Genomic DNA, 6495 nt, shown 5'->3' with positions numbered 1-6495 from the left:
AAATAGTTTTGTTAGTTCCAGTTTTCATAGCTATACACATTTGTTCCCTCACCAGCCTCTCTTTTTTTCTCACTCTCTCTTGGCTTTAATACGAGGGAAAAAATGCAGCTGGCCATGTAGCTGAGAAAGTGCAAGGTCCTCCACCCTGAAGGCTTTCCTCCTGGTGGAAATCTTAAAGGACCAGCTTTACTTCAACAATACTGACACTGATTGAAGACTACGTTCACAAAGGCTGAACATCTTACAGATAACTTCACCAGAGCAACATTTATACATTTTTCTTTGGTAAATATCAACTTAAAAAATCTGTTTATTGTTTAGATCTATTGTCAGTTATTGTCTCTGTGAATCAGTTACTATAGAGACAATATCATATAATGGATAACAGTGTAATATATAACTGTGATTTGCCTTGTAGCCGAAAGTACTTCATTGCTGTGTGGTTACAGAAATAAGCAAATCGTTCTGACTAATGAGATTCAGTAATTCAACAGTGTTGTGGTATAACTGTTATGACGATAGTTGCTGTAATACCAAGGTAATAAAACAGCCTTGTTTAATCAGCTACTTATTTGAGATTCATGTTGAAATGAGGGCAGTTTCACATCCTCAAGGTTAATTATGTCTAATACTGGTCTGAGAAGGACTTTCCTAGTGCCTGTGCTGGGTTTATCAGCTGCTCTTGAACGATCTTGGTGACAATGTCACTAATGCATTCTTCAGATAAAGTGGGAAATTCAAACGGGGGGAAAAGGTATGTAAATATTTGCATTCATGAATAAGATGGAAACTAGAAACTACTGAAAGGAAGTTAATCAGGTAGATGAAGGAACATGGGAACAAGACTAGCCATTTCTCAGCCCATTATGTCTGCACGAGCATCTGTGGCTCTGTAACTGCTTTATCCATGTGCCCAATCTCAGGTCCCTAAAATGACTTGTCCTTTGAGTAGGAGACCCAAAACCAGAGCTATGTTGAGATTTTCCATCATCTGTTTTTCCATACTGTGTGTCTCATGTGGTTTGATGTGTTTCTGTTTGCCTATGGTTAGGAGGGGGAGAAAAGGGGGAGCTAGAAAAGCAGCCAGGAGCCTGATTTCCATGTATTAACCAATGAAAGCAATCAATGCATGTGTAACTACATGTAAACTAAAGTCTATGCCCTTGGCTGGAGTTTTATTGTTTGTGGGTTTAATGCTGCGTACTTTTCTATGACTGTGTGGGTGTGTGCTTGCGACTCCTCCAAGCTCAAACTGCTAGCCACAATAGCATGTGTGCCGACTGTGTTGAAGCCTGGGCTTGGGTGTCTCGAGTGTTGGACATATGGTTGTGCTTTCACTGTGGACTGGCTTGTGTGGGGCCTGCGGCTTTCATTTTTTTGGCCTTCCTTTCTTTCTTGTCATTTAGAAAATGGGCCTGCTATTGAACCTTGTTCCACTTTAAAATGTCTTCATGCTACTGTACACAACTTTGTTTAGGTATGATTTTGCCCTTTTACCTATTTTGCTCGGTTCTGTAGTACTGTTTTCTCACATAAGTATCCAAAGCCAGCGGGATTGTGGAATTTACATCCCAGCTAATTTTAGAGATGGCTTTCTGACCAAATACACATCCTCCAATTTGGGCCTATATTGGTCTTTCTTCTCCAAGCTCCTTCCATTTCTCACTCACTCTCTCCTTACAATTCTCTTTACCCTCCATTAATCTCCAGTTTTTACTCATTCTCTGTATGGAATCTCTGAAAAAAAACAGTGTAACTTATTTTAGTTAACTGACTTGTTAATTTAGTTTTATTTGTAAACAGACATATTTTCAAACACATATAAAACAGATTAAAACAGTCTAGCAATCAAAAAAGACTTTTCATATGTCAAAGTCATATGTTCATATGTATATAGGTATTATTTCAAAGAAACATAAAAAGAGTAAATATATCACCAGGTTTTAGTTAATAATCAATGTTATGTCTGTATAATAAAAGTAGGGCACTGATTACTTGTATATGGTGTATATGGTTACTTAGTACTGAAGAATAATAAGCATTATTACACCACACAATAGTTAGGTTGTTTTATGTGTGTATGTGTGTGGGTGTTTTAGTTCCTATGGAGATGTGCTCTTTTATTACACTGCTATTTCCATGTTAATGTGCTCTGCAGTCTGGTGAATGTGCCTTCGATAAGTTTATCTATTAACATGGCATATCTTATCTGCTCATTTTGCAACAGGGACACTGGTTGGTACATTTCAGGTCTAGTCCTTTATTAAGTTTTTTTTTTTTTTACTAGCATGTAATCAGGAATATGTCAAAATTTGCTCATACCCGAATTATCTAGATGTATGGTTATGCTTAAAGTACCATCCTAAGAAAAATAAATCAGTTAATTAGCTCAATAGATACTGTATGTGTCATATTTTACTTGTCAGTTTCTGATCACACAATGTAAGCTGTGAATCTAGAAGGATTCAAAAAGAGAAAACATTCCAAAATGGTACTTGAGTTAGAAGGCTAACCAATTTTATCATTTAGACATAGTATGGCTCACTAGGCAGTGGAAACAACAGCAAAATGTAGGATCATGGTTAATTTACCAAGCTTTACCACAAGCTATGCCTCAAGGGAAGAATAAAGCAATGTTGATCCAAGAGCACATTCAACTTGAAGAAATCAAGTTCACTGAAATGTTAATGGAAGATTTGAGATCTAATTTGTCAGAAAAGCAACAGTGTATGGTTTGAGTAGAACATTCTGTTCATTTAATTTACAAATTAAAGAACCTGTGCCCAGGTGGGTGGTAGAATGAACTTCTTGTGGCTGACCAAAAACTTTGGCATTTTTAAACATTTACTTATCATTAACTGAAGACCATGCATTAAGCACAGATAATTCACTCATCTTCAGTTACTGCTTTATCCTGATAAGGGTTGCTGTAGATCTGGAGCCTATCATGGTAATACTGGGCACGAGGTAGAGAAATTCACCCCAGATGGGACGCCTGTCCATCGCAAGGCACCATGTGCACACTCATTCACAACTTAGGGGCAAGCTAGCATAACCAGTTGGACAGTGGGAGGAAACCCAAGAACCTGGAGGAAACCCGCACAAACACAGATATAGAACACATGAAACTTGACACAGACAGTAACTTGAGCTTAGGATCGAACCAGGGAGCAGTGGAGTAGTGAGACAGCAATGCTATGCTCTGCACCACTGTGCCACCATACTTGCATTTGGAGTCTTACAGTTCTTAGCTTATTCGTATCTTGAAACTCCAATATGTATTAACATAATGTACAGTCTTAATGCCAGAAATGTATGTCATTTTAATCAATTTAAAATGTAAATGCTATTTTTTTAAAAATTAAGACACTTAAAAGTGTGGTGATGAGGATGTTAATGGTGGCAACCCTTTGAATTTAAACATGCATCCGTAGTGTCAGGCATACTTCATACAATTTTCTGAGAATATTGATCTGCTTGTTTTTCTAAGCATCTTGGAGAACCTGCCACAGATCTTCTAGAGACTATGACTCATAATTGCTTCTGTTTCTGCAGGTAAGCCCTCACAACCAGCATGCATTCAGTCTATTACGTAATTTGCCTTTACTGACATACAAACATTTTCCTGTAACATTGAATTTTTGTTGGAAAAGTAGTTTTTGTGAAGCTAAAATAAATTCATGTTTATGAATTATTAAATATATGCATATATAAAAATATGTTTAAATCATAAAATAAACACATAAGATAAAATTTGTGTAGATGTTTGACTTTTTACTGTATGTGAAAAATTACACCCATTTGGTACAAAAAAACAAAAAACAAAACAACAACTCTATTGTTTGGTGAGTATGATCTAAAATATTCCACTTAGTTAACAAACTGGGGGAAACAGAGCTCAGACTCACTCTTTACTCAGAAATAATAGAATACTAAATCAATGCTCCTCTGGTTTTAACTAGTGTGCACACAGGAGCAGAAAGGGAAGTAGGAGCAAAAATATATTAGCGTTTTTTTTTTAACTTTAAAAATGGTTAGGCTCTGAGAATTTGCCAGAGCACTATGCTGTAAGTCATGTTGATATACTGAGAGCATGGCCCCTTGACAAAAAAGTCCTGACTTTATTTATATTTCTCTTAATGGTTTGGTTAAACAAAGCATACGCAAAGCCTGCAAGCCATTTTGGCTTTTAAAGTCATAAATTTACTTTTTTTCCCCAAACAGTATCTTTCTCCGCTCGGTCTCGATCTGGTTTTGGTTTTCTCGTCCCTCAGAGTCTGTGACAGTCTTTTCAAACTTTATCACTTCTTTACCGGCAACCTGCAGTGGTTCCCCTTCCTTTTTTTCTTTTTTGCTGTCTACATGTGTTTCGGAGGCCATTAATCGTTCCTGCCTTTGCAATGTGAACCCCAGCAGATAATTATGGTAATTAAACCAATTAGGCAGCATATGGAAAGAGGGTTTTGTCTGCCCCTAAGGCTACTGAGGTCTGCTATTCATCCTGTGTATGGGCTGCAGCTGAGGTGGTCCCATCTCTGGTACTGCTTTAAAATTGGGCCAGGGAAGGCACCCCAGCCCTGTTTCAGATTAATGCAATTTCCTTTTAGTTGAGCCTTGAATAGCTATGCATCCTGCAGGCAACAAATAGCAGTCCAATTTGTGTGGACAGCGATAATATGAGGTGCTTATGTCATCATATGGTGCTGGATGGCCAGAGGGTGTTCACCCTAGTGAACAAATAACCAAAATAAGAGGAAATGAAATGAATGAGGGGGAAAGGGTGTAAAACACATGCAGGAGGACATGAACCACTGCACCGGCCTTTTTACTATTGCAGACTTTAACTTTTACCTCATGATGTGTCTACAAAAATGCAGATGACATTCAGCAGTCCCTCATTACTGTCACTTTAAAGGTTTTGAAGCACTTCAAGTCTTAAATATATTGAGAAGACTTAAAATGTTCTTAAGGTAATTAACAGTAAAAAATAAATTAGTTAAACTAAACAGTTCATGAAGTTACATTGGTTAAGGTAAGGGTCGGGTGGGATTTCATACCTATTCTTACAACTGTATTTACATGAAATTGAAAGAAATTTGCTTCATTTGCTTCTTTAAATTTGTAAGAATCTGAGATTTTCAGATTCTTTTTAAAATAGGTTAAAATCTATTTTTTTAAATAGTTGAAATAGATTAATAGAAAAATATACCTTTATCAAAGATGTGTGCATCATTGCTGATAAGTATAAACTAGATGAGATGTTTCTAAAAAGCTATTATTCAAAAGTCAGTGCTTCACAGTTTTAAAAAGACAGACCAGGAAAAAAAAAGTCCAAAAGGCACGTTTGAGCTAAGAGGATTATGACCATTTTTAAACCTAACAAGCAGCAGTAAAATTTGGAAAATCTTCAGGACCAGAAGTAATAAATTTCAAATATTGCATTTGAAATTATGATTAAAAAAATTAATTGGTATATAAAATAGGATAGAAGTACTGCAACAACAAAATTTAGTCCTTAAGAATATTGTGTAATTAAGTCAGTTGAAAAAAAGCCTCACTCCCAGGACAGTTTCCAGTTTCCAGATCAGTTTCCAGATCAGCTGCGACCCTGACCAGTATAAAATTGTTACTGAAACAAATGAATGAATGAGTATTTTGAGCATGTATTATTTGCAAGCACATTATTCTAATCCCAAACCCAAACCACAATCTAATTAAACTCAATGTACTGTCATTTTCAAGTGATATAATTGCTTCATTTGAATGGGTCTGGCTTCAAGTGAGACATACTTTATATTGAGGTGTGTACAAAATTTTTTACTGGTAAAATGGGCCAAAAAAGAGATCTAACTGATACAAAAAAGAAAAAATTGTTAAATATTTATTGAAATTGAAATAACTGAAAATGATTTACATTGACAAGATTTGGAGATGAGATCACTCTACAGTCAAATCATTTGTTAATAGTAGTCAGAAACGGTGCAAATTAACAGTCTTGAACAGAATTAAACATGAAGCCTCGACGAACCCTTGGAGCATGTGGGTGATCTCATGGCTGAGTCACTAATGGACATAAGACCTCACTTTGAGTGAGGGGCCTAGAAGGTGGGGGGGTGGGGGTGTTTATAAGCTGCTATGATTAACAATAAGCTAGCTAGACCTATTCAGGTTGCAGACGGACTGAAAATCAACTCTTGAATATTCTTCAAACAGTGATACAAGAAAAGGTCAGCAACATTCAAGAGGACCATTATATTTATGCAGAACAATGCTCCATTGCTTGGTTAGCCAGGAAAGGTTTCACTGATGACTGATTAAAGAACTGGCCCTGTTGCTCACCTGATTTAAACCTGACTGAGGACTGTTATTGAGCATGAGCTTTTCAGCTTTACAATATATCTCCATGAAGGTTTCAGCTAAAATTGTTTATAGAAAAATCAAGAAAATCACAGATTCTTTCATGAAAGTTATTGAAGGGTGAATACACAGACATTA

Source organism: Ictalurus punctatus, chromosome 15 (genome assembly GCF_001660625.3).
Source record: "Ictalurus punctatus breed USDA103 chromosome 15, Coco_2.0, whole genome shotgun sequence".
NCBI classification, from domain to species: Eukaryota; Metazoa; Chordata; class Actinopteri; order Siluriformes; family Ictaluridae; genus Ictalurus; species Ictalurus punctatus.
This window is presented reverse-complemented; position numbering follows the sequence as displayed.